Consider the following 18,610-nt stretch of genomic DNA (forward strand, 5'->3'; position numbering starts at 1 on the left):
TGTCCTGACGATCAAGGAATAACTTACTATTTTATTTCTTTTAGTATTTTTGTTCTACTTAATACCATTCATTGAACTCTTTAATTAACACATAATTATTCTTAGTCTTTTAAATTTAACTAAAAAGTGATCCCTGTTAAATATAAGAGTGGGAATAAGAGAGGGAGGAGATGTACAGTTCAGAACTTGTTAAAGTGATCAGTTTAAGTTCATAATTGACAAAAAATAGGATTAAGTTTCAAAGGGATTACATAAATAAGACCAGTGTCTGTAAATAATAATTTATAGAATTAAAAAGGAGAGAATGATCCTTAATGGGAAGCAGGATATGCAGCAGACTCATAGAATGGCAAATGCCATAAATAGCACTCTGGCCTCAGAATCAGCCCTTAAGGGATTCAGATCTGGCTAAAAAGCCCATGAGAGTTTCACAGGCATGGAAAGCCAAGACACTCTCGCAGAAAAAAAAAAAAAAAAAAAAAGGGGGACCAAAATGAAAGATCTCTGTGAGTAAGATCCCAGCAGAAAGTATGGGCCATCAAAGAAGGCAGTACCTTTCTCTGAAGGGAGGAGAGAACTTACACTTTGACTATGGCCTTGTCTAAACAAGATTGGAGTTGGTGAACTCAAGAGGCTTCCATAGCCTTGGCAGCTCATGACAAGAGCTTAGGGTGATTACTGACATCTTAAGTAAGAGTGTCAATTGTTAAATCAACAACGGGAATCACTGTGCACCTGCTCCCCATGTATGACCTCTGTCCTTAATGTGTTGTACCATGCAAATTAACAGTAAAACTACTACTCAAACAGTATTCTATACTTTGTGTGTCTTTGTGGGTGTAGTCTGTTGAAATCTTTACTTAGTATATACTAAGTTGATCTTCTGTATATAAAGAAAATTGAAAATTAAAAAAAAAATATATCTTGAATCAGAATCCACAAGTTCCAAATCTTAGTCTGTCATTTATTAGATCACATGTCAATTTTACTGTTCATAAGATGGGGATAACACCATATATGCCACAGAATAAGATGGGAATTTAAAAATGATAACATCTAAAAAATGCTTAGAACTGTCTGTTCCTTATAAAGATTCAAACATATTAGTTATTTTAATATTATTATTATTACAAAATATTTGTTCCCATAAACACACCATTACATCTCAAACTTTTTATATATCAGTCTTTTAAATCCAGTTAAATGCCATTTCATCCAACAATAAGTGCCATCATTCAACAAATAATTATTAATTATATATTTGTGCCATCCCAAATAATTAAGTAAAAGGAAATAGTAAATTTGTAGTAAAACTTACATGTTAAACCACAGAAATCTAAAAAAATATTTAGGTTTTAGCAAATTCAATTAGCTAAAGAAGAAAGGAGCAAAATTGTGCACTTGGAAATCATAGAAAATAATATTTACATTAAAATTTGATGGGGAATTGGAGAGAACAATCCCAAGTTGCTACAAACTTCCAAATGGAGAGCACCTTAGATAACATGCCAGAAATAAGGAATAGCTTCTGTATAGGAAAAATAATAATGGGCATGATATGAATATTATGATTTGTTGTATGAAACTTCAACTAAACAAAAATTTAATTATTTAACTTCAGTAATTGACTTCTTTTTAACACCTTTGTGAACCTAAACACTAAGTGGCCATCTTTTAATTGGTAAGATGGAAATAATAACAGCAAAAATCTCCACGGTCGATGTACAATGTAATACTTTATCCATTCTAGTATTTTTTTTTTGTTCTAGTACCATTGGTTGAACTCTGTAATTAACACACAATTATTCTTAGGTGTTTAAATTTTAACTGAAAAGTGATCCTGTTAGGAATTTGGAAAACATTATGCTGAGTGAAATAAGCCAATCCCAAAGGGACAAATGCCACTTGTTCTCCTTGATAGGTGACAACTAACTGAGCACCAAAAAGGAAACCTGTTAAAGTGAAATGAACACTATGAGAAACGGTGACTTGATCAGCCCTCACCCTGACTGTTGATGAGCAGCTTAATATGTTATCCCTCTTAGTATTTTTTTTGTTTGTTCTACTTAATACTTTTGGTTGAATACTGTAATCAATACACAGTTATTCTTAAGTGTTGAAACTTAACTGAAAAGTGATTGCTGTTAAATATAAGAGTGGGAATAAGAGAGGGAAGAGATGTGCAATTCGGGACATGCTCAAGCTGACTTACCTCAAACAGTAGAGTTAGAAACATACCAGGGGATTCTAATTCAATCCCATCGAAGTGGCATGTACCAATGCCATCTCACTAGTCCCAGTGATCAATTTCTTTCACAATTGATCATAATGATAGGACTAAGACCCAAAGGGATCACATAAACAAGAATAGTGTCTGCAAATACTAGCTGACAGAATCAAAAAGGGAGAGAATGATCCAACATGGGAAGTGAGATACACAGCAGACCCATAGAATGGCAAATGTCCTAACAGCACTCTGGCCTCAGAATCAGCCCTTAAGGCATGCGGATCTGGCTGAAATGCCCATGAGAGTATTTCAGGCTTGGAAAGCCAAGACACTCTGGGGAAAAAAAAAAAAAACCTAAATGAAAGATCTCTGTGAGTGAGATCCCAGTGGAAAGAACGGGTCATCAAAGAAGGAGGTACCTTTCTCTGAAGGGAGGAGAGAACTTCCACTTTGACCATGGCCTTGTCTAAAAATGATCAGAGTCAGTGAACTCAGGGGGCTTCCATAGCCTTGGCAGCTCATGACAAGAGCCTAGGGTGATTACTGATGCCATAAACAAGAGTGTCAATTGGTTAAGTCAACAACAGGAGTCACTGTGCACTTACTCTTCATGTAGGATCTTTGTCCTTAGTGTGCTGTACATTGAGATTTAATGCTATAACTAGTACTCAAACAGTAGTTTTCACTTTATGTTTCTGTGTGGGAGCAAACTGTTGAAATCTTTAGTTAATGTATGCTAAACTGATCTTCTGTATATAAAGGGAATCAAAAATGAATCTTGATATGAATGGAAGGGGAGAGGGAGTGGATAAGGGGAGGGTTGCGGGTTGGAGGGACTTTATGGGGGGGAAGCCATTGTAATCCATAAGCTGTACTTTGGAAATTTATATTCATTAAATAAAAGTTAAAAAAATAACAGCAAAAATCTCATAAAGGATTTTTTGATTTTTAGATGGTTTCATATGACATTGCTAGTACTGAGGCATAGCGGGTTAAGTCACCGCCTGCACTGCATTCTGTATGGGCACTGGTTCAAGACCTGGTTGATCCATTTCTGATCTAGCTCTCTGCTATGGCCTAGGAAAGCAGTAGAAGATGGCCCAAGTCCTGGGCCCTGCAACTGCATGGGAGACCCAGAAGAAGCTCCATGCTCCTGGCTTCAGATCAGCGCAGCTCCTGCCCTTTTGGCCAATTGAGGAGTGAACTATCAGACTCTCTCTCTCTCTCTCTTTCTCTCTCCCTCTCTCTCTGTGTGCCTCTCCTTCTCTCTCTGTGGAACTCTGCCTTTCAAATAATTTAATAAATTGTTAAAACATAAAATAAATAAATGTTTTTATGTGAATAAATATTTCTCTTAGGAAATGTCAAAGAATACTTAAATTGTAGAGAAAATATCATCATCCTTATTAATATCATCATGTATAGTTATCATGAACAAAAACTTGAGAGTTGATGGAGTAGGGTCTTGAGAAGTCATTGAGAAAGTTGAAAATAGTATACCTTATGAATAAATTTGGTCAGGAGTGATCTTTTGTATCCTACAAAGTAACTGATTTTTAATTGAACTTTGGGTAATCATTTAATTCATTTGAACTCAAGAGTCGAAAGTCTATTCAAATGGAAAATGATAAGACTGTAGATGACAACCTTCAAGATGTCCCTCAATGATTCTACTATCAGATATTTTGTTGTGTTGTCCCCTCTCCCCTTAATATCAGAATTAATTTCTGTGAGAATTAGAATAAAGTACACATAATGATAAACTCTAAAAGATATTTCACATTTTCAGAAACCTACTAACTCTAGAGAAAACATATGCAATGCTAATACAAACCCAATTATTCTGTGAAATTCCTTAAAGGCAAAACAGTATTTTCTTATTTTAAAACAAATTTAACTTGTCTTTCTACATATAAATTCCATATATTATAATATATGAAAATGGTGTCTATTTCCTTTCATTTTTGAGGGAAATATGCTACATTCATTTCTTTCTTGATTTTAATATAAAGAAAGATATTGTGTACTGCAATAGCATAGCAGTTGGATAAGCAGAGAAAATTGCCCTAGTTAAATCTCTACATGCCAAGAAAAGTCATCAAATTGAACAAACCATATGGATGTTATCATGAAAGGATTTCAGTAGTAAGAAATGGCTGCAAAACACTGAGAAAAGCCTGAATGAAATGGAGATGGAGCGCAAAGGAAATAACCAATGTAAGATAAGCAAGATTTAGTATGTTTTATATTCTAATTGATTGAAACATTAACACATATGTGTGTAAATTAGTTGTCATGACAATGGAGACCTTTCAAAATAACAGATTCCTAATTGAAAGAATTATACATTGCAGTTATCTTTTCAAATGAATGATGCTGGAAATTTCTGTTATTTCTAAAATTAATCAAACCTTCTTAACTCTGAAGGAATGATTAAGATACACATTATCATTTTTTGTTTCTACACTGCCCGTGTTCTATATTGCAACTAAGTGCATTACTAGCATTCCTCAAATATATCATATTTATAGAGTACTAAAATAATTGTATAATAGAAATTATTTTCAAATATACAGGAAAAATATACTCAAATAGACAATGTTGTGCTAAAGAAAAATTTCAATCCAAAGAATTAAAACTTGTTTTTGCAGCAAAACGGATATAACTGGAAGCCATTATACTGAGTGAAATAAGCCAGTCCCAAAAAAACAAATATCATGTTTTCCCTTATCCGCAATAACTAATATAGTATAAAAAATGTAATGTATATGTCACCTTAATTTAAAAAAAAATCATAGATTCTATTATCTTATTATTACAAAATAAAACAACTGAATCCAGCAACAAAACTAAAAATACCCAATATTTGGAAATCAAATCATTCAGTTCAAAATATTTTTATCTTTAAATATTAATGGATATCCAATTAAGTCCATTAATATTTAAAGATAAAAATATTTTGAACTGAATGATTTTAAAAATAAGAAAGGAAAATATTTAAGATTCAGTTAAATCAATGCTTAAAAGAAAATGAGTCCTCAGATACCTAAACATAAAGAAATGCAAGAAATTATGCATAATTTTGTCACTCAATTTTATATACAAGATGTTAAGAAAAGAAGATGCAGTCTTTTTTAAAAAAAATTGATAAATTTCTAGATCATAGGGTTACTTTGAAACAATTATATCAGAAAAAAATTGACTCTAAAAGAAGACAAAAAGATAAATTGAATCTTATGAAAACTAAAATGCTTCAGTAAAGTTTTATTTAAAATACCTACACAATTTTTCCATCAAAAGGAGAATGACAAATTTTATTACATTTACTCAGAACAACACTCGATAGCAACAGAGAAAGACTCAACTATTCATATATGTGACAGCTTTGTTTAATATGGAACTTTAAAGTTACTGACGATGTTACTATAAAGATTTATGTGCATTCTTCTATTTCTACTATCCAAAAATGCCACAGATAAAATTATGTTGTCTCATTTAAAGTAACGATTACAAGATTTTCACTGACAATATCTTAGTACTACAATCTATGATACAAGGTTCAATCTATCTGCTATTTTTATTTATTGAGGTAAAATTGACAAAGTTTATATATATATAAATAAATATATATATGTATATTTAAAGTGTAGAACATGGTATACACTGTAAAATGATTTCCACTATTAAGCTGACCAGATTATCACACATTAACCTTAATACTGGTCTGAGAACTTAAGAGCCAATCTCGTGGCAGACTTCAAGTTTTCTATATATTACTATTAACTACAGTCAGTAAGGTGTGCAATACAATTGCAAACATGCTTGTCTTGTTACTGAAAGTTGTCAGTCTCTGAGCCGTGTCTTCCCATTTTCCCCACCCTTAGACCTCGAGTGATACTGACTCCCAGGCCACTCTGCCCAGCAACATGTGTCTCGACCGGGCCCAGACTCTCACCACATGCCAAAGTGATTGCTTTACAGTTGAGAATGTGACACTGAGCCAGGCCAATGAGAATCAATTCTGAATCCAGAATAACTAGTGGACTCTTGGGACTTGGATTAAAATACACAAATCTTTTTAAAATTATTAAGTAAGTTGGAGTTGGGTTTCTTTTCTAACTAAAATTTTGTGATGAGATTAATGAGTTATTAGTAAGCACTGTGGAAGATTAAGCCTCTGATTATAAAAAAAAAAGAAACTATGTTATTAGGGCTGGCACTGTGGCATGGTGAGTAAAGTAGCTGCCTGCACTTGCTGACATCCCATATGGGCACCGGTTCAAGTCTCAGATGCTCTGCTTCCAATCCAGCTCTCTACTATGGACTGGAAAAGCAGCAGAATATGGCCCAGGTCCTTGGGTCCCTGCACCCATGAAGGAGACCCAGAGGAAATTCCTGGCTTGCAGCTCCAACTATTGCAGCCAATTGGTGAGTGAGCCCGCGGATGGAAGCCCTCTCTCTCTCTCTCTCGCTCACTCTCTCTGCCTCACCTTCTCTCTCCATGTAATTCTGACTTTCAAATAAACAAATAAATAAATATTTTTTAACATTTATTTAATAAATATAAATCTCCAAATTACAACTTATGGATTATAGTGGCTTCCCTCCCACCTGTAACCCTCCCCTCTCCTGTTCCCTCTTCCATCCCATTCACATCAAGATTCATTTTCAATTATCTTTATATACAGAAGATAAATTTAGTATATACTAAGTAAAGATTTCAACAGTTTGCACCCACACAGAAACACAAAGTATAAAGTACTGTTTGAGTACTAGTTATAGCATTAATTCACAACACATTAAGGACAGGGATCCTACATGAGGAGTAAGTACACAGTGACTCCTGTTGTTGACTTAACAATTTGACACTCTTGTTTATGGCATCAGTAATCACCCTAGGCTCTTGTCATGAGTTGCCAAGGCTATGGAGGCCTTTTAGACAAAGTCATAGTCAAAGTGGAAGTTCTCGCCTCCTTTCAGAGAAAGGTACCTCCTTCTTTGATGGCCCGTTCTTTCTACTGGGATCTCACTCACAGAGATCTTTCATTTAGGTGTTTTTTTTTTTTTTTTTTTTTTTTTTTTTTCCCCAGAGTGTCTTGGCTTTCCATGCCTAAAATACTCTCATGGGCTCTTCAGCCAGATCCAAATGCCTTAAGGGCTGATTCTGAGGCCAGAGGGTTCTTTAGGACATCTGCCATTCTATGAGTCTACTGTGTACCCCTCTTCCCATGTTGGATCGTTCTCTCCCTTTTTTATTCTATCAGTTAGCATTAGCAGACACTAGTCTTGTTTATGTGATCCCTTTTACTCTTAGTCGTATCATTATGATCAATTGTGAACTGAAATTGATCACTTGTACTAGTGAGATGGCATTGGTACTTGCCACCTTGATGGGATTGAATTGGAATCCCCTGGTATGTTTCTTTTTTTTTTACTTTTATTTAATGAATATAAATTTCCAAAGTACGATTTATGGATTACAATGGCTTCCCCCACATACCGTCCCTCCCACCCACTACCCTCCCCTTTCCCACTCCCTCTCCCCTTCCATTCACATCAAGATTCATTTTCGATTATCTTAATATACAAAAGATCAGCTTAGTATACATTAAGTAAGGATTTCAACAGTTTGCTCTCACACAGAAACATAAAGTGAGAAATAATAGGTGATTTTTTTTTTAATGATGATGAAATCAGATCAGACCTATTGTCATGTTTAATCCCAGTGAGAGTCAAGTTGGGAGTTGATAATTTCTTTCTTTCTTTTTTTTTTTTTTTTTACAGAGGATCAGTTTAGTATGCATTAAGTAAAGATTTCAACAGTTTGCACCCCCATAAAAACACAAAGTGAAATATATTGTTTGAGTACTCGTTATAGCATTAAATCTCAATACACAGCACATCAAGGAGAGAGATCCTACATGAGGAGTAAGTGCACAATGATTCCTGTTGTTGACTTTACCAATTTACACTCCTGTCTATGGCATCAGTAGTCTCCCTATGCTCCGGTCATGAGTTTCCAAGGCTATGGAAGCCCTCTGAGTTCTCCGATTCTTATCTTGTTTAGACAAGGTCATAGTCAAAGGGGAGGTTCTCTCCTCCCTTCAGAGAAAGGTACCTCCTTCTTTGATGACCTGTTCTTTCCACTGGGATCTCACTCGCAGAGATCTTTTGCCAGAGTGTCTTGGCTTTCCATGCCTGAAATACTCTCATGGGCTTTTCAGCCAGATCCGAATGCCTTTAGGGCTGATTCTGAGGCCAGAGTTTCTAACTCTACCATTTGGGGCAAGTCCGATTGAGCATGTCCCAAATTGCACATCCCCTCACTTTGTTATTCCCATTCTTATATTTAATAGGGATGACTTTTTAGTTATATTTAAACACCTAAGAATAATTGTGTGTTAATTAAAGAGTTCAACCAATATTATATAGTAGAATAAAAAAATACTAAAAAGGATAAAGTAATAAGTTGTTCATCAACAGTCAGGACAAGGACCTTTGTCCTGACTGTTGGTAAATAAATCTATAAAAAAAGAAAGTATGTTATCACAAAAATTAAAAGAAAAGAGAGAAGGAAGGAGGAAGGACAGGAGGAGAGTGAGAGCATCGTGTATTTAAACTGTAAAAATGAAACACAGGAAATCTCTTTATGTGAATAAAAAATAAAAATACAATACATCATCTGAAAAATTTCCTTATTCTCTGGCACTCAATTCATGCTTTGCCCTAGACAACTTATTATTATTAATATTATTATTGCTCATTTTCAGGAAATGTTACAGAAAATTTATATAATTGAAAAGATACATAGTCAAAAATAAAATAATACATTGAATGCATATACATATATATGTATTAAGTTAAAGCAGGAACATTAACTCAGTATAATATGCTACCTAAAACATGTTAGAAAAGTTTATAATTTTGAAGACTAAACCATCTATAGGAAAGAAAACTATGCTTAAAAAATAAAATGAAAATGAAAAAATTGAAGATGTTAAAATATGGTAAAGAGAGTATTTCAGGCATGGAAAGCCAAGACACTCTGGCAAAAGATCTCTGCGAGTGAGATCCCAGTGGAAAGAACAGGTCATCAAAGAAGGAGGTACCTTTCTCTGAAGGGAGGAGAGAACCTCCACTTTGACTATGACCTTGTCTAAACAAGATAAGAGTCGGAGAGCTCAGAGGGCTTCCATAGCCTTGGAAACTCATGACTGGAGCATAGGGAGATTACTGATGCCATAGACAGGAGTGTCAATTGGTAAAGTCAACAACAGGAGTCACTGTGCACTTACTCCTCATGTAGGATCTCTATCCTTAATGTGCTGTACATTGAGATTTAATGCTATAACGAGTACTCAAACAATATATTTCACTTTGTGTTTCTATGGGGGTGCAAACTGTTGAAATCCTTATTTAATGCATACTAAACTGATCCTCTGTAAAAAAAAAAATAAATAAAAAAAAAAAATAAAAAAAGAAATTATCAATTATCAATTCCCAACTTGACTCTCACTGGGATTAAACATGACAATAGGTCTGCTCTGATTTCATCATCATTTAAAAAAATCATCTATTATTTTTCACTTTATGTTTCTGTGTGGGAGCAAACTGTTGAAATCCATACTTAATGTATACTAAGCTGATCTTCTGTATATTAAGATAATCGAAAATGAATCTTGATGTGAATGGAGGGGGAGAGGGAGTGGGAAAGGGGAGGGTTGTGGGTGGGAGGGACGGTATGTGGGGGAAGCCATTGTAATCCATAAGTCGTACTTTGGAAATTTATATGCATTAAATAAAAGTTAAAAAAAAATATGGTAAAGATGCAAATAGTTACAAAACAAACTAAAGACAAAGCTATTTTTAGAAGAGTATCTCCAAGAACTTTAAATTACAGCCCAATTACTGAGGAATGCATGGGATACTAAAGACAGAAACGACTGTTACAGAAAATTTTTGGATAGTTTTCAATCTTCTCTTAATCAAGAAAATAAATAAATTAATTATCATAAATAAAATCATGTGCTTCAAAATGGCATAAGATAACAAGATATAAATTTCTTGTTTCTTTCTCCAAACAGCTGTTTAAATCACATCAATTTAATTATACTGACTTTAAGATATAGATATGTGGGAAGGAGGGAAGGAATTATTGTTGATTTCTTAGAACTGTATCTATGAAATACATGAGACTGTCCTCTTTATATTAATACAATTTAAAAACAAGAAGAAAATAGTTTTTAAAAAACCAAGTGATATAATAAATAGTACATAAACATCCTTAGAAGCAAATGAAAGCAAACTGCGTAAAAATATTTTATTGCTTATAAAAATATAGATGGATTGTAGAAATAAAAATATGTGCAGTTTCATCACTCTTTATTTTCTTTTTCTTTTAATATTTTGATATGAATCGAATTGATCTATAATATTGACTTAGGCCTGAAGGATATAATAATGTGCAAACCCATCTGGGGAACAATTATTTGCAATCTCTTTGCGACTGTGCAACATTGAACTGGATTTTGCAGGTTCCTTTGGTCTCACTGACACATTAAATAAAAATCTGTTAAATTTATTCCCTGCTATAATTTCCAAGCATCAAATAAGAATAATTCCCTGGATTTATTGCAGAGTAACTCTAAAATAAAGTAGTTTAACCCTTGGTGTCTAGTTCTGTTAGCTCCTTCTATGCAATAAATTTATAGAAAACAACATCAAACATTTCCTGGAAAAAACATTTTAGAAAAATCTAGTACCTATTTTACTTTTAAACCATAATTTCTGTTTTACTAAGTGAAATTTTGTGTATAAAGTGCAATGCGAATCATTTAGGAAGTGAGTAAAACATGCCTTTTGCCAGTCAAATCCTGAACAAATTGTGAACTCCATTTATACATTCTTTCTGAGTTCATATCTCGCTTTCTATATTTGTATAAATACACACACGCACTCAAAAAGATTATTTTTTGAATTTCAAAAAATAGAGCACTTATATACATATATCCCATATTGAAAATGTTAGTACAAAAGTTAATAGTTTCAGAAATTAAAACATTATAGGTATCATTCAAAGTGTCTTTGATGCCAGGGACCTCATTGTTCTTCTCCAACCCCAAGAAGAGTTCCTGTACTCAGATTATATTTTTACCTTTCATCTAAAATGTTTCTATTTCTTGCTGTGTGTTTCTATAAATAATACATGTTGTTCTCTCTGCACAGATATTTTATTTTTTGTTTTATGTTATTATCCTCTAATAATCACTTTTCTATGTTTAGATTTAGATTTGTTTTATTTTTTGCAGAGCTCCCAAATTAGAGAGTGTATATGCAGTATTTTTCTTTCTGTGTCTAGCTTATTTCACTTAACATGATACATTCATGTTCCATTCATTTTCCTGTGAATGAATGATTCCAATCTTTTTTTATAATTGAAGCATATCCCATTATGTTGATGCACAATATGTTCTTTATCCGTTCAATTGATGATGATTGATTCCATATATTGGCTAAGATGAATGATGCTGCAATAAACATGGTAGGGTAGTTGTCTGATAAAATGATTTCATGTCTTTCCAAAATATATACAGTAGGGGCTGGCACTGCGGCACAGGTTAAACCTCTGCCTGCAGTGCTGGCATCCCATATGGGTGCTGGTTCTAGTCCTGGCTGCTCCTCTTCCAATCCAGCTCTCCCAGCTCTCTGCTGTGGCCTTGGAAAGCAACAGAAGATGGTCCAAATGCTTGTGTCCCTGCATCTGCTTGGAAGACTGGGAAGAAGCACCTGGCTCCTTGCTTCAGATTGGTGCAGCTCCGGCTGTTGCAGCCATTTGGAGAGTGAACCAATGGAAGGAAGACCCCTCTCACTGTTTGTAACTCTACCTTTCAAATAAATAAATAAAATCTTTTCGCTTTATGTATATTTTATACACACACACACACACACACACACACAGTAGTCGGATTGCTGGATCATATGGGCAAGAGTTTTTGTTGATGTTAGTTTTTTTAAGGAAATCTTAAAAATTCATATTTTATTTATTTCATTTTCCCTCATTCAGTCTTTCCAATTTATCATGTACTACTTATCATTAACTTGTCTTCACTACTGGAAATTATATGATATTCTAAGTTTATTTGGTATATGAGGATACTTCAAAGCTTTGGAAAATTGAATTAAAATATGAGCTTCTTTTATTTAAACGTTTTGAAATCCTGGGATAGGCATTTGGCTTAGATGTTAAGACACCAATTAGGGTGCCCCCATCCCATATCTGGAATACCTGGTTCCAAGTACTTGCTCCAGCTTCTGATTCTAGCTTCTTGTTAATTTAGACCCTGGTAGCTCGCATAGTTGGGTTCCTGTAATCCCTGAGGTAGACTTGGCTGAAGTTCCTGGATCATGGCCTCAGCATCCAGGCAGCTGCAAGGATCTGAGCAGTGAATCAGCAGATGAGCACTTCTCTCTCCCTCTCTGTTTCTCTCTCGCTTTCTCTTGCTGTCTCTGCCTCTCTAATAAACACAAATACATCCATGCATACAAAGGGTCTTCAAAAAACTCATGGAAGAATTACATATTTTGATCATTTTTCTGCTAAATTAAATACTTTAATTCTATTTTCCTACAAAATTTCTAAATTACCATATTGTTGTACAGTCCTACTAATCAAGAGTATTATCTTCCTACTGGATATTAAAATGATCTTAAAAAAATAACTTCTGGGCCAATGCTGTGGTGTAGTGGGTAAAGCCACAGACTGAAGAACTGGCATCCCATGTGGTCGCTAGTTTGAGTCCCAGGTGATCCACTTCCGATCCAGCTCTCTGCTATGGCCTTGTAAAGCAGTGGAAAATGGCACAAGTCCTTAGGCCCCTGCACCCACGTGGGAGACCTGTAGAAAACTTCCGACTTCTGTCTTTGGATCAGCACAGCTCCCTCTCTCTCTCTCTCTCTCTCTCTACCTATACCTCTCTGTAACTCTGACTTTAAAATAAATTAAAATACAATTTTTTAAAAATTAATTTCTATCCTGGTATGCAGGGATGGTTCAACATTCGCAAATCAATCAATGTGATTCACCACATTAACAGACTGCAGAAGAAAAACCATAGGATTATCTCAATAGATGCAGAGAAAGCATTCGATAAAATTCAACACCCTTTCATGATGCAAACTCTAAGCAAATTGGGTATAGAAGGAACATTCCTCAATATAATCAAAGCAATTTTTGAAAAACCCACGGCCAGCATCCTATTGAATGGGGAAAAGTTGGAAGCATTTCCACTGAAATCTGGCACCAGGCAGGGATGCCCACTCTCACCACTGCTATTTAACATAGTTCTGGAAGTTTTAGCCAGAGCCATCAGACAAGAAAAAGAAATTAAAGTAATACAAATTGAGAAGGAAGAAGTCAAACTATCCCTCTTTGCAGACGATATGATTCTGTACTTAGAGGATCCAAAGAACTCTACTAAGAGACTATTGGAACTCATAGAGGAGTTTGGCAAAGTGGCAGGATATAAAATCAATGCACAAAAATCAACAGCCTTTGTATACACAGACAATGCCATGGCTGAGAAAGAACTTCTAAGATCAATCCCATTCACAATAGCTACAAAAACAATCAAATACCATGGAATAAACTTAACCAAGGACGTTTAAGATCTCTATGATGAGAATTACAAAATCTTAAAGAAAGAAATAGAAGAGGATACCAAGAAATGGAAAAATCTTCCATGCTCATGGATTGGAAGAATCAATATCATCAAAATGTCCATTCTCCCAAAAGCAATTTATAGATTCAATGCAATCCCAATCAAGATACCAAAGACATTCTTCTCAGATCTAGAAAAAATGATGCTGAAATTCATATGGAGGCACAAGAGACCTCGAATAGCTAAAGCAATGTTGTACAACAAAAACAAAGCCAGAGGAATCACAATACCAGATTTCAGGACATACTACAGGGCAGTTGTTATCAAAAGAGCATGGTACTGGTGCAGAAACAGATGGATAGACCAATGGAACAGAATTGAAACACCAGAAATCAATCCAAACATCTACAGCCAACTTATATTTGATCAAGGATCTAAAACCAATTCCTGGAGCAAGGACAGTCTATTCAATAAATGGTGCTGGGAAAACTGGATTTCCACATGCAGAAGCATGAAGCAAGACCCCTACCTTACACCTTACACAAAAATCCATTCAACATGGATTAAAGACCTAAATCTATGACCTGACACCATCAAGTTATTAGAGAACATTGGAGAAACTCTTCAAGATATTGGCACAGGCAAAGAATTTCTGGAAAAGACCTGGGAGGCACAGGCAGTCAAAGCCAAAATCAACTATTGGGATTGCATCAAATTGAGAAGTTTCTGTACTTCAAAAGAAACAGTCAGGAGAGTGAAGAGACAACCGACAGAATGGGAAAAAATATTTGCAAACTATGCTACAGATGAAGGGTTAATAACCAGAATCTACAAAGAGATCAAGAAACTCCACAAAAACAAAACAGACAACCAACTTAAGAGATGGACCAAGGACCTCAATAAGACATTTTTCAAAAGAGGAAATCCAAATGGCCAACAGGCACATGAAAAAATGTTCAAGGTCACTAGCAATCAGGGAAATGCAAATCAAAAGCACAATGAGGTTTCACCTCACCCCAGTTAGAATGGCTCACATACACAAATCTACCAACAACAGATGCTGGCGAGGATGTGGGGAAAAAGGGACACTAACCCACTGTTGGTGGGAATGCAAACTGGTCAAGCCACTATGGAAGTCAGTCTGGAGATTCCTCAGAAACCTGAATATAACCCTACCATTCAACCCAACCATCCCACTCCTTGGAATTTACCCAAAAGAATTTAAATTGGCAAACAAACAAGCGGTCTGCACCCTAATGTTTATTGCAGCACAATTCACAATAGCCAAGACCTGGAACCAACCTAAATGCCCATCAACGGTAGACTGGATAAAGAAATTATGGGATATGTACTCTTTAGAATACTATACCGCAGTAAGAAACAACGAAATCCAGTCATTTGCAACAAAATGGAGGAATCTGGAGCACATCATGCTGAGTGAAATAAGCCAGTCCCAAAGGGACAAATACTATATGTTCTCCCTGTTCGGCGACAACTGACTGAACACCAAAAAGGAAACCTGTTGAAGTGAAATGGACACTATGAAAAATGGTGACTTGATCAGCATAGCCCTGACTGTTAATGAACAACTTAATTCATTATCCCTCTTAGTAGTTTATTTTTTTGGTCTGTTCTACTTAATATGACTGGTTTAATTCTGTAATTAATACACAGTTATTCTTAAGTGTTGAAATTTAACTGAAATGTGATCCCTGTTAAACATAAGAGTGGGAATAAGAGAGGGAAGAGATGTACAATTTGGGACATGCTCAGGCTGACTTGCCCCAAATGGTAGAGTTAGAAACATACCAGGGGACTCCAATTCAATCCCATCAAGGTGGCATGTACCAATGCCATCTCACCAGTCCAAGTGATCAATTTCAGTTCACAACTGATCATAATGAAAGGACTAATAGTCAAAGGAAGCACATAAACAAGTCTAGTACCTGCTAATACTAACTGATAGAATAAATAAAGGGGAGAGTGATCCAACATGGGAAGCGAGATACTCAGCAGACTCATAGAATGGTGGATGTCCTAAACAGCACTCTGGCCTCAGAATCAGCCCTAAAGGCATTCGGATCTGGCTGAAAAGCCCATGAGAGTATTTCAGGCATGGAAATCCAAGACACTCTGGGAAAAAAAAAAAAAAAAAAAAAAAAAAAAAAAACCTAAATGAAATATCTCTGTGAGTGAGATCCCAGTGGAAAGAACAGAGGTAACTTTCTCTGAATGGAGGAGAGAACCTCCCCTTTGACTATGACCTTGTCTAAACAAGATAAGAGTCGGAGAACTCAAGGGGCTTCCATAGCCTTGGAAACTCATGACTGGTGCATAGGGAGATTACTGATGCCATAAACAGGAGTGTCAATTTGTAAAGTCAACAACAGGAGTCACTGTGTACTTACTCCTCATGTAGGATCTCTGTCCTTAATGTGCTGTACATTGAGACTTAATGCTATAACGAGTACTCAAACAGTATATTTCACTTTATGTTTCTATGGGGGTACAAACTGTTGCAATCTTTACTTAATGTATACTAAACTGATCTTCTGTAAAAAAAAAAAAAGAAGAAGAAGAAGAAATTATCAATTCCCAACTTGACTCTCACTGGAATTAAACATGACAATAGGTCTGATCTGATTTCATTATCATTTAAAAAATTATCTATTATTCTTCACTGTATGTTTCTGTGTGGGAGCAAACTGTTGAAATCTTTACTTAATGTATGGTAAACTGATCTTCTGTATATAAAGAGAATAGAAAATGAATCTTGATATGATTGGAAGGGGAGAGGGAGTGGGAAAGGGGAGGGTTGCGGGTGGGAGGGACGTTATGGGGGGGAAGCCATTGTAATCCATAAGCCGTACTTTGGAAATTTATATTCATTAAATAAAAGTTAAAAAAATTAATTTCTATCATTGTCTTTTAATGAATATATTTTAATCATTTATTTTAACTCTGGGTTCTATTTTTCATTCCCAAAGACTTTATGTTTTAAAACAAAGCTTGGAGAAACTAAAGCTGACTGCTTATTGTAAACAAAATTCACTAGAAAACAGCCACATCAACTCATTTACATGTTTTCCCTTGCAGTTTTCACATTGCAGCAGCAGAGTTAAGTAGCTGTGACAAATACCTTATGGTCAGCTAAGCCTAAAATGTTTCTATACCAATTTCTGTTTTATAAAATCAATGATGATTTTTATTTTACAAGAAATTTACCACCCCCTTTGCCTTGAATTCCTGCTAATGTGTCATCAGCCTTTCTCTTTGGGATAAATTTTCTTTCTGCTTGTATCATAACTTTGAAATTTCCCTTAATTCAGTTTTAGAGGTAGTACATTATTTTATCTAACTTTAATTTTACTGAAAATGCCTATGGTTCAAATTTATCATTTAAAATCATTTTGATTGAATATAGAACTTTAGTTTGGCATTTTGTCCTTTCAACTGTTTAAGCTGTCATCTTGCTGCTTTGTGGCATTAATTGCTACTCTTGAGAGATCAGCTGTCAGTCTAAAAAAAAAAAAAAAGCTTTAAACATAATCTGTGTTTTCCCTGCCTCCACCTTATGCTTTTAAATTTCTGTGTTTGCCTTTGTATAACTGCATAGCAATATAAAGTGACTATTTATAAACCAAAATTAAATGCTGAATTTCTCCAGTTGTCAATAAGTGAGTTTTGTCATCGTACACTGAGTAAACAAATTACCACAAACTAATTACCTCTAATAGACATACATTTCTCAGTTTCTGTAGGTTAAGTGCCTGGAAATGGCATAGCTGGGCCCTCTGATTACTGTCTGACAAGAGTGAAATGAAGGCATTGAATGTCACTCTTTCTTTCTGGATACAATGGACAGCAACTTGCTTCCAAGATCATTCTGGTTACTTCAGAATTCAGTGTCTTGCAGCAATAGCGGGGAGGTCCAGGTTACTCACTGACTGGTAATCCTGTCTGTGCTCTTAGCTTCCTACGGCTAGGCTACCCACGTCCTTTCTCGTGTGGCCCTGTCTTTCCTCAAGCCAGCAATGGAGTCTACATGCTTCAGATTCTCTACTCACTTATCTTAATTTATATTTTTTTTTCAAGAACTTAGGGCTAGCAGAACAATTCATTCATTTCTGTAGTATGCAGCAACAGAAAAATTAACTGCCATGTTTACTGTTTCCTTTTATTATATTGCTCAACTTAAGATAGTATTTTAGAAAAACTGATTTTAGGTACAGGAAGCCAGCTTGTTCCATAACTATCCCAGGGTGGATGTTTATGTCTTATATGTTATGATACTGATTAGAAACAATGAATATCAAGATTAAGCAAATTTTGAGCTATCTTTTTGTGAATGTGTATTATATTTCTTTAATACAAGGTACTGAACACTGTCTATATGTAGTTAAGCAAGTCTCTTAAAGGACAGTGTTAACTGTTACTATAGCTCAATCTTTATTTCCTTTAGAAAGAATTTCTGCCTCTCATTTTGTCAGAATCAACCAAAATACAGATTTCAATCCAATACTGGCCCCACAAGACAAAAATCATTGACATGATACAACATAGTAGACAGGATTATCAGTTCATACACTGTATTCTGTCCCACACACAATCCCACATGCATGAGTCTTTCATGGATGCAGTAATTATTCCTATTAGAAACAAATTGTTGCTTGATTTGGAGTTTGGTCACTTTTTTTTTTTTTAATTTATTTGACAGATGGAGTTA

This window comes from Oryctolagus cuniculus, chromosome 4, assembly GCF_964237555.1.
Source record: "Oryctolagus cuniculus chromosome 4, mOryCun1.1, whole genome shotgun sequence".
In the NCBI taxonomy this organism is placed as follows: Eukaryota; Metazoa; Chordata; class Mammalia; order Lagomorpha; family Leporidae; genus Oryctolagus; species Oryctolagus cuniculus.